A 23562-nucleotide genomic window follows, 5' to 3' on the forward strand; every position below is an offset into this window, starting at 1 on the left:
GTGACCTCACAGAACGAAAGAAAGAGCTTCTGGTGACATCACAGAGCCACAGAAAGACCCTTTAGGTGACATCACAGAACCACAGAAAGACCCTTCATGTGACATCACAGAACCACAGAGATTACATTCAGGTGACATCACAGAGCCACAGAGAAACCCTTCATATGCCTTCACAGAGCCACATAGCTTACAGTCTGGTGACATCACAGAGCCAAAGAGAGACTCTTCAGGTGACATCACAGAGCCACAGAGAGAACCTTCAGGTGACATTACAGCGCCACAAGAAAGACACTATTGGTGACATCACAGAGCCACAGAGAGACCATTCAGGTGACATCACAAAGCCACAGAGAGTCTCTTCAGGTGACATCACAGAACCAGAGATAGACCATTCTGTTGACATCACAGATCCACAGGATAGAATCTTCAGGTGATATCACAGAGCTCCAGAAATAATACTTCTGGTGATATCACAGAGGCGATGATATTCCCTTCAGGTGATATCACAGAGCCATAGGAAAGACACAATTGGTGACATCACAGAGCAACAGGAAAGACACTTCAGGAAACATCACAGAGCCACTGGAATGACCATTCAGTTGACATGACAGAGGCACATAGAGACCCTTCAGTTGACATCACAGAGCCACAGAGAGACCCTATAGGTGATATCACAGAGCCATAGATAGACCCTTCATTTTATATCACAGAGCCACAGAGAGACGCTTCAGGTGACATCACAGAACCACAGAGAGACCCTTCTGGTTACATCATAGAGTCACAGAGAGACCCTTCAATTGACATCACAGAGCCACAGAGTGATTCTTCAGGTGACAACTCAGAACCACACAGTCACCCTTGAGATGACATCACAAATCCACATAGAAATCTTCAGGTGACATCACAGAGCCACAGAGAGACACTCCAGGTGACATCACAGAGCCACAGAAAGACCATTCAAGTTTCATCACAGAGCAACAGAGAGACACTTCAGGTGACATAACAGAGACACATGAGACACTGCAGGTGACACCACAGAGACACAAGAGACCCTTCAGGTGATCTCACAGAACCAAGGATAGGCACTTCAAGTGAAATCACAAAGCCAGGGAGAGATGCTTAATGAGACATCACAGAGCCACAGAGAGACCCTTTAGGTGACATCACAGAGCCACAGAAGACCCTTTAGGTGACATCACAGAACCACAGAGAGACCCTTCAGGTGACATCACAGAGCCTTAGAGATCCTTCAGGTGATATCACAGAGCCACAGGAAGACACTATTCGTGACATCACAGACCCACAGGAATGACACTTTAGTTGATATCACAGAGGCACATGATAGACCCTTCAGGTGATGTCACCGAGCAACAGGAAAGACACAATTTGTGACATCACAGAGCCACAGGAAAGACACTTCAGGTGACAACACAGAGGTACAGACAAATCCTTCAGTGGACATCACAGACTTACAGAGACCCTTCAGGTGACATCATAGAACCACAGAGAGATGTTCCGGTGACATCACAGAGACACAGAGAGACTTTTAGGTGACATCACAGAAACACAGAGAGACCCTTCAGGTGACATTACAGAGCTACAAGAAAGACACTATTGGTGACATCACAGAGCCACAGAGAGACCATTCATGTGACATCACAAAGCCACAGAGAGACTCTTCAGGTGACATCACAGAACCAGAGAAAGACCATGCTGTTGACATCACAGATCCACAGGATAGAATCTTCAGGAGACATCACATTGCTACAGAAATGACACTTCTGGTGATATCACAGAGGCGCATATTATTTCCTTCAGGTCCTGTCACAGAGCCATAGGAAAGACACTATTGGTGACATCACAGAACAACAGGAAAGACACTTCAGGTTACATCACAGAGACATAGAGAGACCCTTCATTTTACATCACAGAGACACAGAGAGAACCTTCAGGTGACATCACAGAACCACAGAGAGACCCTTCAGGTTACATCACAGAGACACAGAAAGACCCTTCAATTGACATCAAAGAGCCACAGAGAGATTCTTCAGGTGATATCACAGAACCACACAGTCACCCTTGAGATGACATCACAAATCCACAGAGAAATCTTCAGTTGAAATCACAGAGCCACAGAGATACTCTCCAGGTGACATCACAGACCAACAGAAAGACCATTCAGGTTTCATCACAGAGCCACAGAGAGACACTTCAGGTGACATAACAGACACACATGAGACACTTCAGGTGACATCACAGAGCCACAAGAGACCCTTCAGGTGATCTCACAGAACCAAGGATAGACACTTCAAGTGACATCACAAAGCCAGGGAGAGACGTTTAATGTGACATCACAGAACCACAGAGAGACCATTTAGGTGACATCACAGAGCCACAAGAAAGACACTATTTGTGACATCACAGAGCCACAGGAAAGATTTTTCATGTGACATCACAGAGCCACAGAGAAATCCTACAGGTGATATTACAGAGCCACAAGAAGACACTATTGGTGAAATCACACAGCCAGAGGTAGACACTATTGGTGACATCACAGAGGCACAGGAATGACACTTCGGTTGATATCACAGAGGCACAGAGAGATCCTTCAGGTGACATCACAGAGTCACCGAGAGACACTTCAGGTGACATCACAGAACCACAAAGAGACCTGCCGGTGACATCACAGAACCACAGAGAGATCCTTTAGTTGACATCACAGAACCACAGAGGAACCCTTCATGTGACATCACAGAGCCACAGAGGGTCCATTCAGGAGACATCACAGAGCCACAGAGAGACCCTTCAGGTGACATCACAGATCCACAGAGAGACCCTACAGGTGACATTACAGAGACACAGAGAGACCCTTCAATTGACATCACAGAGCCACAGAGAGACTCTCCAGGTGACATCACAGAGCCACAGAAAGACCATTCATGTTTCATCACAGAGCCACAGAGAGACACTTCAGGTGACCTCACAGAGTCACAAGAGACCCTTTAGGTGACATCACAGAGCCACAAGAAAGACACTATTTGTGACATCACAGAGCCACATGAAAGACACTTCACTTGACATCACTGAGCCACAGAGAGACTCTCCAGGTGACATCACAGAGCCACAGAAAGACCATTCATATTTCATCTACAGCCACAGAGAGTCACTTCAGGTGACATTATAAAGACACATAAGACACCTCAGGTGACATCACAGAGCCACAAGAGACCCTTCAGCTGATCTCACAGAACCAAGGATAGACACTTTAAGTGACATCACAAAGCCAGGGAGAGACGCTTAATGTGATATCACAGAGCCACAGAGAGACCCTTCAGGTGACATCACAGAGCCAACAAGAGACCATTCTGGAGACATCTCAAAGCCACTAAGAGACTCTTTATGTACATCACAGAACCAGAGAAATACCCTTCAGTTGACATCACAGAGACACTGGAGAGAAACTTCATGAGACATCAAAGAGCCTCAGGAATGACACTTCTTTTGATATCACAGAGGCGCAAGATAGACCTTTCAGGTGATGTCACAGAGCCAACGGAAAGACATTTCAGGTGACATCACAGAGCCACTGGAAAGAGCTTTCAGTTGACATCACAGAGCCACAGAGAGACACTTCAGTTGTCATCACAAAGCCACAGGAAAGAACTTTCAGGTGACATCACAGAGCCACAAAGAGACCCTTCATTTGACATACAGAGCCACAGAGAGACCCTTGAGGTTTCATCACCAAGCAACAGAGAGACCCTTCAGGTGACTTCACAGAGCCAGAGAGTGACCCTTCAGGTGACATCATAGAACCACAGAGAGATCCTTCATGTGACATCACAGAGCCACAGAGAGACATTTCAGGTGACATCATAGAGCTACTGACAGACCCTTCAGGTGACATCACTGAGCCACAGAGAGACACTTCAGGTGACATCAAAGAGCCACAGAGAGACCCTCCAGGTTTCGTCACAGAGCCACAGAGAGACACTTCTGGTGACATCACAGAGCCACATGAGACACTTCAGGTGACATCACAGAGTCACAAAGAGACCCTTCAGGTGATCACACAGAACCAAGGATAGACACCTCAAGTGACATCACCAAGCCAGAAAGAGACGCTTAATGTGACATCACAGAGCCAAAGAGAGACCATTTAGGTGACATCACAGAGCCACAAGAAAGACACTATTGGTGACATCACAGAGCCACAGAAAAGACCTTTCAATTGACATCACAGAGGCACAGAGAAATCCTACAGGTGATATTACAGAGCCACAGAGAGACCCTTCAAGTTATATATCAGAGCCTCAGAGAGACCCTTCAGGTGACATCACAGAGCAACAGAGAAGACAATATTGGTGACATCACAGAGCCACAGGAATGACACTTCTGGTGATATCACAGAGGCGCATGATAGACCCTTCATGTGATGTCACAGAGCACCAGGAATGAAACTATTTGTGACATCACAGAGCCACAGGAAAGACTCTTCAGGTGACATCACAGAGCAACAGAGAGACACTTCATGTGACATCACAGAACCAAAGAGAGAGCTTCTGGTGACATCACAGAGCCACAGAAAAACCCTTTAGGTTACATCACAGAACCACAGAGAGACCCTTCATGTGACATCACAGAGCCTTAGAGACCCTTTAGGTGACATCACAGAGCCACAGAGAGACCCCTCTGGTGACATCACAGAGCCACATAGATTACATTCAGGTGACATCACAAAGCCACAGAGAGACTCTTAAGGTGACATCACAGAGCCACAGAGAGACCCTTCAGGTGACATTACAAAGCCACAAGAAAGACATTATTGGTGACATCACAGAGCCACAGGAAGACACTATTCATGACATCACAGAGCCACAGGAATGACACTTCTGTTGATATCACAGAGGCACATGATAGACCCTTCAGGTGATGTCACAGAGCAACAGGAGAGACACTATATGTGACATAACAGTGCCACAGGAAAGACACTTCAGGTGACATCACAGAGCCTCTGGAAAGACCTTTCAGCTGATATCACAGAGGCACAGACAGATCCTTCAGTTGACATCACAGACTCACAAAGAGACCCTTTATTGACATCACAGAGGCACAGGAAAGACCTTTCAGTTGACATCACAGAGCCACAGGAAAGACTCTTCAGGTGACATCACAGAGCCACAGAGAGACACTTCATGTACCATCACAGAACCAAAGAGAGAGCTTCTGGTGACATCACAGAGCCACAGAAAAACCCTTTAGGTTACATCACAGAACCACAGAGAGACCCTTCATGTGACATCACAGAGCCACAGAGAGACCCCTCAGGTGACACCACAGAGCCACTAGATTACATTCAGGTGACATCACAAAGCCACAGAGAGACTCTTAAGGTGACATCACAGAGCCACAGAGAGACCCTTCAGGTGACATTACAAAGCCACAAGAAAGACACTATTGGTGACATCACAGAGCCACAGGAAGACACTATTCATGACATCACAGAGTCACAGGAATGACACTTCTGTTGATATCACAGAGGCACATGATAGACCCTTCAGGTGATGTCATAGAGTAACAGGAAAGACACTATATGTGACATCACAGAGCCACAGGAAAGACACTTCAGGTGACATCACAGAGCCACTGGAAAGACCTTTCAGCTGATATCACAGAGGCACAGACAGATCCTTCAGTTGACATCACAGACTCACAAAGAGACCCTTCATTGACATCACAGAGGCACAGGAAAGACCTTTCAGTTGACATCACAGAGCCAAAGAGGATTCTACAGGTGATATCACAGAGCCACCGAAGACACTTGAGTTGACATCACAGAGCCACAGAGATATCCTTCAGTTGATATTACAGAACCATAGAGAAACCCTTGAGTTGACATCACAGAGCCACAGAGAAAGCTTCACGTGACATAAAAGAGCCACAGATAGACCCTTCATGTGACATCACAGAGCCACAGAAAAACCCTTCAGGTGACATCACAGAGCCACAGGAAAGACACTATTGGTGACACCTCAGAGCCACGGGAATGACAATTCTGTTGATATCCCAGAGGCGCATGCTAGACCCTTCATGTGATGTCACAGAGCAACAGGAAAGACACTATTGGTGAATCACAGAGCCACAGGAAAGACACTTCAGGTGACATCACAGAGGCACAGGAAAGATCTTTCATGTGACATAGAGAGCCACAGAGAGACCCTTTAGGTTTCATCACAGAGCCACAGAGAGACCCTTCAGGTGACATCACAGAACCACAGAGTGATCCTTCATGTGACATAACAGAGCCACAGAGATACACCTCAGGTGACATCCCAGAACCACTGATAGATATTTCACGTGACTCACTGAGCCACAGAGAGACCCGTCAGGTGACATCACACAGCCACAGACAGACCATTCCGGACACATCACAAAGCCACTAAGAGACTTTTCAGGTACATCACAGAACCAGGAGAAATACCCTTCTGTTGACATCACAGAGACACAGGTGAGAATCTTCAGGAGACAACAAAGAGCCATAGGAATGACACTTCTTTTGATATCACAGAGGCACAAGAAAGACCCTTCAGGTGATGTCACAGATGCACAGGAAAGACACTATTAGTGACATCACATAGCACAGGAAAGATATTTCAGGTGACATCACAGAGCCACTGGAGAGACCCTTCAGTTGACATCACAGAGCCCCAGAGAGACACTTCAGGTGACATCACAAAGCCACAGGAAAGACCTTTCAGGTGAAATCACAGAGCCACATAGAGACCCTTCATGTGAAATAGAGAGCCACAGAGAGACACTTTAGGTTTCATCACCGAGCCACAGAGAGACTAATAGGTGAAATCAGAGAGCCACAGAGTGACCCTTTGGTGACATCACAGAGCCACTGACAGACCCTTCAGATGACATCACTGAGCCACAGAGAGACACTTCAGGTGACATCACAGAGCCACATGGGACACTTCAGGTGACATCACAGAGCCACACAGACACCCTTCATGTGACATCACAGAACAACAGAGAGACCCTTCAGGTGACATCACAGAGCCCCAAAGAGACCCTTCAGGTGATCTCACAGAACCAAGGATAGACACTTCAAGGTACATCACAAAGCCAGAGAAAGAAGCTTAATGTGACATCACAGAGCAAAAGAGAGACCCTTTAGGTGACATCACAGAGCCACAAGAAAGACACTATTGGTGACATCACAGAGCCACAGGAAAGACCTTTCAATTGACATCACAGAGGCACAGAGAAATCCTAAAGGTGATATTACAGAACCACAGAGAGACCCTTGAGGTGACATCACAGAGCCACAGGGAGACCCTTCAGGTGACATCACAGAGCCACAGAGAGACCCTTCAGGTGACATCACATAACCACAGAGAGACCTTCCGTTGACATCACAGAGCCACAGGAAGACAATATTGGTACCATCACAGAGACAGAGGTAGACACTAATGGTGACATCACACAGCCACAGGAAGGACACTTCAGTTGATATCACAGAGGCACAGAGAGATCCTTCAGGTGACATCACAGAGTCACAGAGATACCCTTCAGGTGACATCACAGAGCCACAGAGAGACCCTTCAGGTGACATCACAGAAACACAGAGAGATCTTCCGTTGACATCACAGAGCCACAGGAAGATGCTAATGGTGACATCACAGAGCCAAAGGAATGATCTTTGGTTGATATCATAGAGGCACACAGAGATCCTTCAGGTTACATCACAGAGCTACAGAGAGACCCTGCAGGTGACATCACAGAGCCACAGGAAGACACTATTGGTGGCGTCACAGAGCCAAAGGAATGATCGTTGGTTGATATCATAGAGGCACACAGAGATCCTTCAGGTTACATCACAGAGCCAAAGAGAGACCCTTCAGGAGACATCACAGAACCACAGAGTGATCCTTCATGTGACATCACAGAGCCACAGAGAGACCCTTCAGGTGACATCACAGAAACACAGAGAGATCTTCCGTTGACATCACAGAGCCACAGGAAGATGCTAATGGTGACATTACAGAGCCAGAGGTAGACACTATTGGTGACATCACAGAGCCAATGAATGATCTTTGGTTGATATCAGATAGGCACACAGAGATCCTTCAGGTGACATCACAGAGTCACAGAGAGACACGACAGGTGACATGACAGAGCCACAGATAGACCTTCAGGTGACATCACTGAGCCACAGAGAGACACTTCAGGTGACATCAGAGAGCCACAGAGGCACTCTTCAGGTTTCATCACAGAGTCACAGAGATACCCTTCAGGTGACATCACAGAGCCACAGAGAGACCCTTCAGGTGACATCACAGAAACACAGAGAGATCTTCCGTTGACATCACAGAGCCACAGGAAGATACTAATGGTGACATCACAGAGCCAAAGGAATGATCTTTGGTTGATATCATAGAGGCACACAGAGATCCTTCAGGTTACGTCACTAATAGTGTCTTCCTGTGGCTCTGTGATGTCACCTGCAGGGTCTCTCTGTAGCTCTGTGATGTAACCTGAAGGATCTCTGTGTGCCTCTATGATATCAACCAAAGATCATTCCTTTGGCTCTGTGATGTCACCATTAGTATCTTCCTGTGGCTCTGTGATGTCAACGGAAGATCTCTCTGTGTTTCTGTGATGTCACCTGAAGGGTCTCTCTGTGGCTCTGTGATGTCACCTGAAGGGTATCTCTGTGACTCTGTGATGAAACCTGAAGAGTGCCTCTGTGGCTCTCTGATGTCACCTGAAGTGTCTCTCTGTGGCTCAGTGATGTCACCTGAAGGTCTATCTGTGGCTCTGTCATGTCACCTGTCGTGTCTCTCTGTGACTCTGTGATGTCACCTGAAGGATCTCTGTGTGCCTATCTGATATCAACCAAAGATCATTCATTGGCTCTGTGATGTCACCAATAGTGTCTACCTCTGGCTCTGTAATGTCACCATTAGCATCTTCCTGTGGCTCTGTGATGTCAACGGAAGATCTCTCTGTGTTTCTGTGATGTCACCTGAAGGGTCTCTCTGTGGCTCTGTGATGTCACATGAAGGATCACTCTGTGGTTCTGTGATGTCTCCTGAAGGGTCTCTCTTTGGCTCTGTGATGTAACCTGAAGGATCTCTGTGTGCCTCTATGATATCAACCAACGATCATTCCTTTGGCTCTGTGACGCCACCAATAGTGTCTTCCTGTGGCTCTGTGATGTCACCTGCAGGGTCTCTCTGTAGCTCTGTGATGTAACCTGAAGGATCTCTGTGTGCCTCTATGATATCAACCAAAGATCATTCCTTTGGCTCTGTGATGTCACCATTAGCATCTTCCTGTGGCTCTGTGATGTCAACGGAAGATCTCTCTGTGTTTCTGTGATGTCACCTGAAGGGTCTCTCTGTGGCTCTGTGATGTCACCTGAAGGGTATCTCTGTGACTCTGTGATGTCACCTGAAGGATCTCTCTGTGCCTCTGTGATATCAACTGAAGTGTCCTTCCTGTGGCTGTGTGATGTCACCATTAGTGTCTACCTCTGTCTCTGTGATGGTACCAATATTGTCTTCCTGTGGCTCTGTGATGTCAACGGAAGGTCTCTCTGTGGTTATGTGATGTCACCTGAAGGGTCTCTCTGTGGCTCTGTGATGTCACCTGAAGGGTCTCCCTGTGGCTCTGTGATGTCACCTCAAGGGTCTCTCTGTGGTTCTGTAATATCACCTTTAGGATTTCTCTGTGCCTCTGTGATGTCAATTGAAAGGTCTTTCCTGTGGCTCTGTGATGTCACCAATAGTGTCTTTCTTGTGGCTCTGTGATGTCACCTAAAGGGTCTCTCTTTTGCTCTGTGATGTCACATTAAGCTTCTTTCTCTGGCTTTGTGATGTACCTTGAAGTGTCTATCCTTGGTTCTGTGAGATCACCTGAAGGGTCTCTTTGGGGCTCTGTGATGTCACCTGAAGGGTCTCTCTGTTGTTCTGTGATGTCACATGAAGGGTGTCTGTGTGGCTCTGTGATGTCACCTGAAGTGTCCCATGTGGCTCTGTGATGTCACCTGAAGTGTCTCTCTGTGGCTCAGTGATGTCATCTGAAGGGTCTGTCAGTGGCTCTGTGATGTCACCAAAGGGTCACTCTGTGGCTCTCTGATTTCACCTATTAGTCTCTCTGTGGCTCGGTGATGAAACCTAAAGTGTCTCTCTGTGGCTCTCTATTTCACATGAAGGGTCTCTATGTGGCTCTGTGATTTCACCTGAAAGGTCTTTCCTGTGGCTTTGTGATGTCACCTGAAGTGTCTCTCTGGGGCTCTGTGATGTCAACTGAAGGGTCTCTCCAGTGGCTCTGTGATGTCACCTGAAATATCTTTCCTGTGCTATGTGATGTCACTAATAGTGTCTTTCCTGTGCATCTGTGACATCACCTGAAGGGTCTTTCTTGTGCCTCTGTGATATCAAAAGAAGTGTCATTCCTATGGCTCTTTGTTGTCTCCTGAAGATTCTCACCTGTGTCTCTGTGATGTCAACAGAAGGGTATTTCTCCTGGTTCTGTGATGTACCTGAAAAGTCTCTTAGTGGCTTTGTGATGTGTCCGGAATGGTCTGTCTGTGGCTGTGTGATGTCACCTGACGGGTCTCTCTGTGGCTCAGTGAGTCACGTGAAATATCTATCAGTGGTTCTGGGATGTCACCTGAGGTGTATCTCTGTGGCTCTGTTATGTCACATGAAGGATCACTCTGTGGTTCTGTGATGTCACCTGAAGGGTCTCTCTGTGGCTCTGTGATGAAACCTAAAGGGTCTCTCTGTGGCTCTCTATGTCACATGAAAGATCTTTCCTGTGCCTCTGTGATGTCACCTGAAGTGTCTTTCCTGTGGCTCTGTGATTCACCAATAGTGTCTTTCCTGTTGCTCTGTGACATCACATGAAGGGTCTAGCATGCGCCTCTGGGATATCAACAGAATTGTCATTCCCGTGGCTCTGAGGTGTCACCAATAGTGTCTTTCCTGTGGCTCTGTGATGTCACCTGAAGGGTTTTTCTGTGGCTCTGTGATGTCACATGAAGGGTCTATCTGTGGCTCTTTTATGTCACGTGAAGCTTTCTCTGTGGCTCTGTGATGTCAACTCAAGGGTTTCTCTATGGTTCTGTAATATCAACTGAAGGATATCTCTGTGGCTCTGTGATGTCAACTCAAGTGTCTTCGGTGGCTCTGTGATATCACCTGTAGAATCCTCTTTGGCTCTGTGATGTCAACTGAAAGGTCTTTCCTGTGCCTCTGTGATGTCAATGAAGGGTCTCTTTGTGAGTCTGTGATGTCAACTGAAGGATCTGTCTGTGCCTCTGTGATATCAGCTGAAAGGTCTTTCCAGTGGCTCTGTGATGTCACCTGAAGTGTCTTTCCTGTGGCTCTGTGATGTCACATATAGTGTCTTTCCTGTTACTCTATGACATCACCTGAAGGGTCTATCATGTGCCTCTGTGATATCAACAGAAGTGTCATTCCTGTGACTCTGTGATGTCATGAATAGTGTCTTCCTGTGGCTCTGTGATGTCACCAATAGTGTCTTTCTTGTGGCTTTGTAATGTCACCTGAAGGGTCTCTCTGTGGCTCTGTGATGTCACCTTAAGAGTCTCTCTGTGGCTTTGTGATGTCACCTGAATGTAATCTAGTGGCTCTGTGGTGTCACCTGAGGGGTCTCTCTGTGGCTCTGTGATGTCACATGAAGGGTCTCTCTGTGGTTCTGTGATGTAACCTAAAGGGTTTTTCTGTGGCTCTGTGATGTCACCAGAAGCTCTCTCTTTGGTTCTGTGATGGTACATGAAGTGTCTCTCTGTGGCTCTGTGATGTCACCTGAAGAGTCTTTCCTGTGGCTCTGTGATGTCAACTGAAAGGTCTTTCCTGTGCCTCTGTGATGTCAATAAAGGGTCTCTTTGTGAGTCTGTGATGTCAACTGAAGGATCTGTCTGTGCCTCTGTGATATCAGCTGAAAGGTCTTTCCAGAGGCTCTGTGATGTCACCTGAAGTGTCTTTCCTGTGGCACTGTTATGTCACATATAGTGTCTCTCCTGTTGCTCTGTGACATCACCTGAAGGGTCTATCATGTGCCTCTGTGATATCAACAGAAGTGTCATTCCTGTGGCTCTGTGATGTCATGAATAGTGTCTTCCTGTGGCTCTGTGATGTCACCAATAATGTCTTTCTTGTGGCTTTGTAATGTCACCTGAAGGGTCTCTCTGTGGCTCTGTGATGTCACCTTAAGAGTCTCTCTGTGGCTTTGTGATGTCACCTGAATGTAATCTATGTGGCTCTGTGATGTCACCAGAGGGGTCTCTCTGTGGCTCTGTGATGTCACCTAAAGGGTCTCTAAGGCTCTGTGATGTCACATGAAGGGTCTCTCTGTGGTTCTGTGATGTAACCTAAAGGGTTTTTCTGTGGCTCTGTGATGTCACCAGAAGCTCTCTCTTTGGTTCTGTGATGTCACATGAAGTGTCTCTCTGTGGCTCTGTGATGTCACCTGAAGAGTCTTTCCTGTGGCTCTGTGATGTCACAAATAGTTTCATTCCTGGTGCTCTGTGACATCACATGAAGGGTCTATCATGCGCCTCTGTGATATCACCAGAAGTGTCATTCCTGTGGCTCTGTGATGTCACCAATATTGTCTTCTCTGTTGCTCTGTGATGTCACCTGAAGGGTCTCTCTGAGGCTCTGATATATAACTTGAAGGGTCTCTCTGTGGCTCTGTAATATCACCTGTAGGATTTCTCTGTGCCTCTGTGATGTCAATTGAAAGGTCTTTTCTGTGGCTCTGTGATGTCACCAATAGTGTCTTTCTTGTGGCTCTGTGATGTCACCTAAATGGTCTCTCTTTGGCTCTGTGATGTCACATTAAGCGTCTCTTTCTGGCTTGGTGATGTCACTTGAGGTGTCTATCCTTGGTTCTGTGTGATCACCTGAAGGGTCTCTTTGTGACTCTGTGATGTCACCTGAAGTGTCTCATGTGGCTCTGTGATGTCACCAGAAGTGTCTCTCTGTGGCTCTGTGACGAAACCTGGAGGGTCTCTCTGTGGCTCTTTGATGTCACCTGAAGTGTCTCTCTGTGGCTCAGTGATGTCACCTGAAGGGTCTGTCAGTAGCTCTATGATGTCACCTGAAATGTCTCTCTGTGGCTCTGTGATGTCACATGAAGGATCTCTCTGTGGTTCTATGATGTCACCTGAAGGGTCACTCTCTGGCTCTGTGAAGTCACCTGAAGGGTCTCTCTGTTGCTTGGTGATGAAACCTCAAGGGTCTCTCTGTGGCTCTGTATGTCAAATGAAGGGTCTCTTTGTGGCTCTGTGATGTCACCTGAAAGTTCTTTCCTGTGGCTTTGTGATGACAACTGAAGTGTCTCTCTGTGGCTCTGTGATGTCAACTGAAAGCTCTTTCCAGTGGCTCTGTGATGTCACCTGAAATGTCTTTCCGTTGGCTCTGTGACATCACCTGAAAGGTCTATCTTGCGCCTCTGTGATATCAAAAGAAGTGTCATTCCTGAGGCTCTTTGATGTCTCATGAAGTTTCTCTCCAGTGTCTCTGTGATGTCAACTGAAGGGTATTTCTCTGGTTCTGTGATGTACATAAAGAGTCTCTTAGTGGCTTTGAGATGTCTCCAGAATGGTCTCTTGTTGGCTCTGTGATGTCACCTGAAGGGTCTCTCTGTGGCTCTGTGATATCACATTAAGCGTCTCTCCCTGGCTTTGTGATGTCACTTAAAGTGTCTATCCTTGGTTCTGTGAGATCAGCTGAAGGGTCTCTTGTGGCTCTGTGATGTCACCTGAGGTGTCTTATGTGTCTTTATAATGTCACCTGAAGTGACTCTCTGTGGCTGTAGATGAAATATGAATGGTCTTTCTGTGGCTCTGTGATGTCACCTGGAGAGTCTCTCTGTGGCTCAGTGATGTCAAGTGAAGTGTCTTTCATGTGGCTCTGTGATGTCACAAATAGTGTCTTTCTTGTGGCTCTGTGATGTCACCTAAAGGGTCTCTTGTGACTCTGTGAGGTCACCTGAAGTGTCTCTCTGTGGCTCTGTGATGAAACATGAATGGTCTTTCTGTGGCTCTGTGATGTCACCTGGAGAGTCTCTCTGTGGCTCTGTGATGTCAATTGAAGGGTCTCTCTGTGTCTCTGTAATGTCACCTGTAGGGTCTCTCTGTGGATCTGTGATGTCACCTGAAGGGTCTCTCTGTGGCTCTGTGATGTCTCCTGAATGGACCCTCTGTGGCTCTGTGATGTCACATGAAGGGTTCCTCTGTGGTTCTGTGATGTCAACTAAAGGATCTCTCTGTGGTTCTGTGATGTCACCGGCAGGTCTCTTTGTGGTTCTGTGATGTCACCTGAAGTGTCTCTCGGTGACTCTGTGATGTCACCTGAAGGATCTCTCTGTGCCTCTGTGATATCAACCGAAGTGTCATTCCTGTGCCTCTGTGATGTCACCAATAGTGTCTACCTCTGGCTGTGTGATTTCACCAATAGTGTCTTCTTGTGGCTCTGTAATATCACCTGTAGGATTTCTCTGTGGCTCTGTGATGTCACATGAAAAATCTTTCCTGTGGCTCTGTGATGTCACAAATAGTGTCTTTCTTGTGGCTCTGTGATGTCACCTAAATGGTCTCTCTGTGGTTCTGTGATGTCACATTAAACGTCTCTCCCTGGCTTTGTGATGTCACTTGAAGTGTCTATCCTTGGTTCTGTGAGATCACCTGAAGGGTCTCTTGTGGCTCTGTGATGTCACCTGAAGTGTCTCATGTGTGTCTGTTATGTCACCTGAAGTGTCTCTCTGTGGCTCTGTGATGAAACCTGAATGGTCTTTCTGTTGGTCTGTGATGTCACCTGGAGAGTATCTCTGTGGCTCTGTGATTTCAACTGAAGATTTCTCTGTGGATTTGTGATGTCATCTCAAGGGTGACTGTGTGGTTCTGTGATATCACCTGAAGAATCTCTCTGTGGCTCTTTGATGTCAATTGAAGGGTCTTTCTGTGTCTCTGTGATGTAACCTGAAGGGTCTCTCTGTGGTTCTGTGATGTCACCTGAAGGTTCTCTCTGTGTCTCTGTGATGTAAAATGAAGGGTCTCTCTATGTCTCTGTGATGTAACCTGAAGTGTCTTTCCTGTTGTTCTGTGATGTCACCAATAGTGTCTTTCCTATGGCTCTGTGACAGGACCTGAAGGAAATAATATGCGCCTCTGTGATATCACCAGAAGTGTCATTTCTGTAGCAATGTGATGTCTCCTGAAGATTCTATCCTGTGGATCTGTGATGTCAACAGCATGGTCTTTCTCTGGTTCTGTGATGTCACCTGAAGAGTCTCTCTGTGGCTTTGTGATGTCACATGAATGGTCTCTCTGTGGCTCTGTGATGTCACCAATAGTGTCTTTCTTGTAGCTCTGTAATGTCACCTGAAGGGTCTCTCTGTGTTTCTGTGATGTCACCTAAATGTCTCTCTGTGTCTCTGTGATGTCACCGGAACATCTCTCTGTGGTTCTATGATGTCACCTGAAGGGTCTCTGTAAGTCTGTGATGTCCACTGAAGGATTTGTCTGTACCTCTGTGTTGTCACCTGAAGTGTCTTTCCTGTGGCTCTGTGATGTCACAAATTGTGTCTTTCCTGTTGCTCGGTGACATCACCTGAAGGGTCTATCATGTGCCTCTGTGATATCAACTAAAGTGTCATTCCTGTGGGTCTGTGATGTCACGAATAGTGTCTTCCTGTGGCTCTGTGATATCACCTGAAGGATCTCTAAGGCTCTGTGATGTCACCTGAAGGGTCTCTCTGTGGTTCTGTGATGTCACCTAAAGGGTCTTCTGTGGCTCTGTGATGTCACCTAAAGGGTCTCTCTGTGGCTCTGTGATGTCTCATTAAGCATCTCTCCCTGGCTTTGTGATTTCACTTGAAGTGCCTATCCTTGGTTCTGTGAGATCACCTGAAGGGTCTCTTGTGTCTCTGTGGTGTCACCTGCAGTGTCTCATGTGTCTCTGTTATGTCACCTGAAGTGTCTCTCTGTTGCTCTGTGATGAAACTTGAATGGTCTTTCTGTGGCTCTGTGATGTCACCTGGAGTGTCTCTCTGTGGCTCTGTGATGTCACCTGAAGATTTCTATGTGGATTTGTGATGTCATCTCAAGGGTGACTGTGTGGTTCTGAGTTGTCACCTGAAGAATCACTCTGTGGCTCTGTGATGTCAATTGAAGGGTCTCTCTGTGACTCTATGATGTAACCAGAAGGGTCTCTCTGTGGTTCTGTGATGTCACCTGAAGCGTCTCTCTGTGGCTCTGTGATATAAAATGAAGGGTCTATCTATGGCTCTGTGATATCACCTATAGGGTCTCTCTGTGGCTCTGTGATGTCAACTGAAGGGTCTCTATGTGCCTCTGTCATGTCAACTGAATGGTCATTCCAGTGGCTCTGTGATGTTTCCTGAAGTGTCTTTCCTGTTGCTCTGTGATGTCACCAATTGTGTCTTTCCTATGGCTCTGTGATATCACCTGAAGGGAATATCATCGCCTCTGTGATATCACCAGAAGTATTATTTCTGGAGCTCTGTGATATCACCTGAAGATTCTATCCTGTGGATCTGTGATGTCAACAGAATGGTCTATCTCTGGTTCTGTGATGTCACCTGAAGAGACTCTCTGTGGCTTTGTGATGTCACCTGAATGGTCTCTCTGTGGCTCTGTGATGTCACCAATAGTGTCTTTCTTGTGGCGCTGTAATGTCACCTGAAGGTTCTCTCTGTGGCTCTGTGATGTCACCTGAAGAGTCTCTCTTTGGCTCTGTGATGTCACCAGACTGTAAGCTATGTGGCTCTGTGAAGGCATATGAAGGGTTTCTCTGTGGCTCTGTGATGTCACCTGAATGTAATCTCTGTGGTTCTGTGATGTCACATGAAGGGTCTTTCTGTGGTTCTGTGATGTCACCTAAAGGGTCTTTCTGTGGCTCTGTGATGTCACCAGAAGCTCTTTCTTTCGTTCTGTGAGGTCACATGAATTGTCTCTCTGTGGCTCTGTGATGTCACCTGCATGATCTTCTGTGCCTCCGTGATGTCAAATGAAAGGTCATTCTTGTGGCTCTGTGAAGTCACCAAAGAGTCTTTCCTGTGGCTCTGTGATGTCACAAATAATTTCTTTCCTTGTGCTCTGTGACATCACATGAAGGGTTTATCATGCGACTCTGTGATATCAACCGAAGTGTCATTCCTGTGGCTCTGTGATGTCACCAATAGTGTCTTCTCTTTTGCTCTGTGATGTCACCTGAAGGGTTTCTCTGAGGCTCTGTGATGTCACCTGAAGGGTTTCTCTGTGGCTCTGTGATGTCACCTGAAGGGACTCTCTGTGGCTCTCTGATATCACCTGAAGGGTCTCTCTGTGGCTTTGTGACATCACCTGAAGGGTCGTGCATGCGTCTCTGGGATATCAACAGAAGTGTCATTCCTGTGGCTCTGTGTTGTAACATGAAGTGTCTTGCCTGTGGCTCTGTATTGTCACCTGAAGGGTCTATCTGTGGCTCTGTGATGTCACCGGAAATCTCTCTGTGGATCTGTGATGTCACATGAAGGACCTCTCTGTGCCTCTGTGATGTCAACTGAAGGGTCTTTCCAGTGGCTCTGTGATGTCAACAATCTGTCTTACCTGTTGCTCTGTGAAATCACCTGAAGGGTGTATCATGCGCCTCTGTGATATCAACAGAAGTGTCATTCCTGTGGCTCTGTGATGTCACCTATAGTGTCTACCTGTGGCTCTGTGATGTCACCAACAGTGTCTTCATGTGGCTCTGTGATGTCACCAATAGTGTCTTCTCTGTTACTGTGTGATGTCACCTGAAGGGTCTCTCTGAGGCTCTGTGATGTCACCTGAAGTGACTCTCTGTGGCTCTATTTGTCACATGAAGTCTCTCTATGTGGCTCTGTGATGTCACCTGAAAGGTCTTTCCTGTGGCTTTGTGATGTCACCTATAGTTCTCTCTGTGGCTCTGTGATGTCAACTGAAGGGTCTTTCCAGTGGCTCTGTGATGTCACCTGAAATATCTTTACTGTGGCTATGTGATGTCACCAATAGTGTCTTTCCTGTGGCTCTGTGACATCACCTGAAGGATCTATCTTGTGCCTCTGTGATATCAAAAGAAGTGTCATTCCTGTGGCTCTTTGATGTCTCCTGAAGATTCTCTCCTGTGTCTCTGTGATGTCAACAGATGGGTATTTCTCTGGTTCTGTGTTGTACCTGAAGAGTCTCTTAGTGTCTTTCTGATGTCACTGGAATGGTCTCAATGTGGCTCCTTGATGTCATCTGAAGTGTCTCTCTGTGGCTCAGTGATGTCACATGAAGTGTGTATCTGTGGCTCTGTGATGTCAACTGAAGTGTATCTCTGTGGCTCTGTGATGTCATCTGAAAGGCCTCTCTGTGCCTATGTGATGTCACCTGAATGATCTCTCTGTGCTTCTGTGATGTCACCTGAAGTGTCTTTCCTGTGGCTCTGTGATTTCACAAATAGTTTCTTTCCTGGTGCTCTGTGACATCACATGAAGGGTCTATCATGCGCCTCTGTGATGTCACCTGAAGGGTCGCTCTGAGGCTCTGTGATGTCAAATGAATGTTCTCTCTGTGGCTCTGTGATGTCACCTGAAGGTACTCTGTGTGGCTTTCTGATGTCACCTGGAGGGTCTCTCTGTGGCTCTGTGATGTCACCTGAAAGGTCTCTGTGTGGTTCTGTGATGTCACCTGAAGTGTCTCTCTGTTGCTCTGTGATGTCACCTTAAGCCTCTCTCTGTGTCTCTGTGATGTCAACTGAAGGGTCTCTCTGTGGCTCTGTGATGTCATCTGAAGGCTGTCTGTGGCTCTGTGATGTCACCAAGTGTCTTTCCTTTGTCTCTGTGATGTCAACTGAAGGATCACTCTGTGCCTATGTGATGTCAACTGAAGTGTCTTTGCAGTGGCTCTGTGATGTTACCAGAAGTGTCTTTACTGTGGCTGTTGAATCACCAATAGTGTCTGTGCTTTGGCACTGTGACATCACATGAAGGGTCTATCATGCGCCGATGTGATATCACCAGAAGTGTCATTCCTGTAGCTCTGTGATGTCTCCTGAAGATTCTCTCCTGTGGCTCTGTGATGTCAACAGAAGGGTCTTTCTCTGGTTCTTTGATGTCACCTGAAGAGTCTCTTAGTGGCTTTGTGATGTCACCTGAATGGTCTCTCTGTGGCTCTGTTATGTCACCTGAAGAGTCTCTCTGTTGTTCTGTGATATCACCTGAAGGGTCTCTCTGTGGATCTATGATGTCACCTGAAGGGTCTTTGTGGCTCTGTCATGTCACCTGAATGGTCTCTCTGTGGTTCTGTGATGTCAACTGAAGGGTCTCTCTGTGGCTCTGTGATGTCAAATGAAGGGTCTCTCTGGGGCTCTGTGATGTCACCTGAAGTGTCTCTCTGTGGCTCTTTAATGTCACCTGTAGTGTCGCTCTGTGGCTCTGTGACATCACAAGTATGTCTAGCATGTGCCTCTTGGATATCAAAAGAAGTGTCATTCCTGTGGCTCTGTGGTGTCAACAATAGTGTCTTTCCTATGGCTCTGTGATGTCAACTCAATGGTCTCTCTGTGGCTCTGTAATATCAACTGTAGGATATCTTTGTGGCTCTGTGATGTCACCTGAAAGGTCTTTCCACTTGCTCTGTGATGTCAACTGAAGTGTCTGTCCTGTGGCTCTGTGATGTCACCTGAAGGATCTCATGTGCCTCTGTGATATCAACCGAAGTGTCATTCTGTAATATCAACTGTAGGACCTGTCTGTTTCTCTGTGAGGTAAATTGAAAGGTCTTTCCTGTGGCTCTGTGATGTCACCTAATGGGTCTCTCTGTGGCTCTGTGATGTCACATTAAGCGTCTCGCTCTGGCTTTGTGACGTCACTTGAAGTGTCTATCCTTGGTTCTGTGAGATCACCTGAAGGGTCTATTTGTGGCTCTGTGATGTCACATGAAGGGTCTCTCTGTTGCTCTGTGATGTCACATGAAGGGTGTCCCTGTGGCTCTGTGATGTCACCTGAAGTGTCTCTGTGTGGCTCTGTGATGAAACCTAAAGGGTCTCTCTGTGGCTCTGTGATGTCAACTGATGTGTCTCTCTGTGGCTCAGTGATGTCACCTGAAGGATCTATCTTTGGCTCAGTGATGTCACCTGAAGGGTCTCTCTGTGGCTCTGTGATGTCACCTGAAGGGTCTCAGTGGGTCAGTGATGAAACCTGAAAGGACTCTCTGTGGATCTGTGTGTCACATGAAGTCTCTCTATGTGGCTCTGTGATGTCACCTGAAAGGTCTTTCCTGTGGCTTTGTGATGTCACCTGAAGTGTCTCTCTGTGGCTCTGTGATGTCAACTGAAGGGTCTCTCTGTGGCTCTGTGATGTCAACTGAAGGGTCTTTCCAGTGGCTCTGTGATGTCCCCTGAAATATCTTTCCTGTGGCTATGTTATGTCACCAATAGTGTCTTTCCTGTGGCTCTGTGACATCACCTGAAGGATCTATCTTGCATCTCTGTGATATCAAAAGGAGTGTCATTCCTGTGGCTCGTTGATGTCTCCTAAAGATTCTCTCCTGTGTCTCTGTGATGTCAACAGAAGGGTATGACATCTCTGGTTCGGTGATGTACCTGAAGAGTCTCTTAGTGTCTTTGTGATGTCACCGGAATGGTCTCTCTTTGGCTCTGTGACATCACCTGAAGTGTCGAGCATGTGCCTCTGGGATATCAAAAGAAGTGTCATTCCTGTGGCTCTGTGATGTCACCTGAAGGGTCTCTCTGTGGCTCTGTGATTTCACCTGAAGGGTCTATCTGTGGCTTTTTTATATCACCGGAAGCTCTCTCTGTGGCTCTGTGATGTCAACTCAAGGGTCTCTCTGTGGCTTTGTAATATCACCTGTAGGATATCTCTGTGGCTCTGTGATGTCACCTGAAAGGTCTTTCCTGTTGCTCTGTGATGTCACCTGAAGTGTCTTTCTTGTGGCTTTGTGATGTCACCAATAGTGTCTTTCTTGTGGCTCTGATGTCACCTGAAGGGTCTCTCTGTGGCTCTGTGATGTCACCAGAAGCTCTCTCTGTGGTTCTATGATGTCACCTGAAGGGCCTCTGTAAGTCTGTGATGTCCACTGAAGGATCTGTCTGTGCCTCTGTGTTGTCACCTGAGGTGTCTTTCCTGTGGCTCTGTGATGTCACAAATTGTGTCTTTCCTGTTGCTCGGTGACATCACCTGAAGGGTCTATCATGTGCCTCTGTGATATCAACTGAAGTGTCATTCCTGTGGGTCTGTGATGTCACCAATAGTGTCTTCCTGTGGCTCTGTGATATCACCTGAAGGATCTCTAAGGCTCTGTGATGTCACCTGAAGGGTCTCTCTGTGGTTCTGTGATGTCACCTAAAGGGTCTTTCTGTGGCTCTGTGATGTCAGCTAAAGGGTCTCTCTGTGGCTCTGTGATGTCTCATTAAGCATCTCTCCCTGGATTTGTGATGTAACTTGAAGTGTCTATCCTTGGTTCTGTGAGATCACCTGAAGGGTCTCTTGTGTCTCTGAGATGTCAACTGCAGTGTCTCATGTGTCTCTGTTATGTCACCTGAAGTGTCTCTCTGTTGCTCTGTGATGAAACTTGAATGGTCTTTCTGTGGCTCTGTGATGTCACCTGGAGAGTCTCTCTGTGGCTCTGTGATGTCACCTGAAGATTTCTATGTGGATTTGTGATGTCATCTCAAGGGTGACTGTGTGGTTCTCAGTTATCACCTGAAGAATCACTCTGTGGCTCTGTGATGTCAATTGAAGGGTCTCTCTGTGACTCTGTGATGTAACCAGAAGGGTCTCTCTGTGGTTCTGTGATGTCACCTGAAGGGTCTATCTGTGGCTCTGTGATATAAAATGAAGGGTCTACCTATGGCTCTGTGATATCACCTATAGGGTCTCTCTGTGGCTCTGTGATGTCACCTGAGGTGTCTCATGTGGCTCTGTGATGTCACCTGATGTGTCTCTCTGTGGCTCAGTGATGTCACCTGAAGAGTCTATCTTTGGCTCAGTGATGTCACCTGAAGGGTCTCTCTGTGGCTCTGTGATGTCACCTGAAGGGTCTCAGTGGGTCAGTGATGAAACCTGAAGGGACTCTCTGTGGATCTGTATGTCACATGAAGTCTCTCTATGTGGCTCTGTGATGTCACCTGAAAGGTCTTTCCTGTGGCTTTGTGATGTCACCTGAAGTGTCTCTCTGTGGCTCTGTGATGTCAACTGAAGGGGCTCTCTGTGGCTCTGTGATTTCACCTGAAGTGTCTATCTGTGGCTTTTTTATATCACCGGAAGCTCTCTCTGTGGCTCTGTGATGTCAACTCAAGGGTCTCTCTGTGGCTTTGTAATATCAACTGTAGGATATCTCTGTGGCTCTGTGATGTCACCTGAAAGGTCTTTCCTGTTGCTCTGTGATGTCACCTGAAGTGTCTTTCTTGTGGCTTTGTGATGTCACCAATAGTGTCTTTCTTGTGGCTCTGATGTCACCTGAAGGGTCTCTCTGTGGCTCTGTGATGTCACCAGAAGCTCTCTCTGTGGTTCTATGATGTCACCTGAAGGGTCTCTGTAAGTCTGTGATGTCCACTGAAGGATCTGTCTGTGCCTCTGTGTTGTCACCTGAAGTGTCTTTCCTGTGCCTCTGTGATGTCACAAATTGTGTCTTTCCTGTTGCTCGGTGACATCACCTGAAGGGTCTATCATGTGCCTCTGTGATATCAACTGAAGTGTCATTCCTGTGGGTCTGTGATGTCACCAATAGTGTCTTCCTGTGGCTCTGTGATATCACCTGAAGGATCTCTAAGGCTCTGTGATGTCACCTGAAGGGTCTCTCTGTGGTTCTGTGATGTCACCTAAAGGGTCTTTCTGTGGCTCTGTGATGTCACCTGAAGTGTCTCTCTGTGGCTCTTTAATGCCACCTATAGTGTCGCTTTGTGGCTCTGTGACATCACATGTGTGTCTAGCATGCGACTCTTGGAATTCAAAAGAAGTGTCATTCCTGTGGCTCTGTGGTGTCAACAATCGTGTCTTTCCTATTGCTCTGTGATGTCAACTCAATGGTCTCTCTGTGGCTCTGTAATATCAACTGTAGGATATCTTTGTGGCTCTGTGATGTTACCTGAAAGGTCTTTCCTCTTGCTCTGTGATGTCAACTGAAGTGTCTGTCCTGTGGCTCTGTGATGTCACCAATAGTGTCATTCTTGTGGTCTGTGACTCACATGAAGGGTCACTCTGTGGCTCTGTGATGTCACCTGAAGTGTCCTTCTGTGGATCTGTGATGACACCTGAAAGATCTCTGTGTGGCTCTGTGATGTTACCTGGAGTGTCTCTCTGTGGCTTTGTGATGTTACCTGATTTCACTGTGGCTCTGTGATGTCTCCTGAATTGTCTCTCTGTGGCTCTGTGAGATCACCTTAAGCATCTCTCTGTGGCTCTGTAATGTCACATGAAGGGTCTCTCTGTGGCTCTGTGATGTCACCTGAAGGGTCTCTCCCTGTCTTTGTGATGTCACCTGAAAGA

This window comes from Cricetulus griseus, chromosome 5, assembly GCF_003668045.3.
Source record: "Cricetulus griseus strain 17A/GY chromosome 5, alternate assembly CriGri-PICRH-1.0, whole genome shotgun sequence".
In the NCBI taxonomy this organism is placed as follows: domain Eukaryota; kingdom Metazoa; phylum Chordata; class Mammalia; order Rodentia; family Cricetidae; genus Cricetulus; species Cricetulus griseus.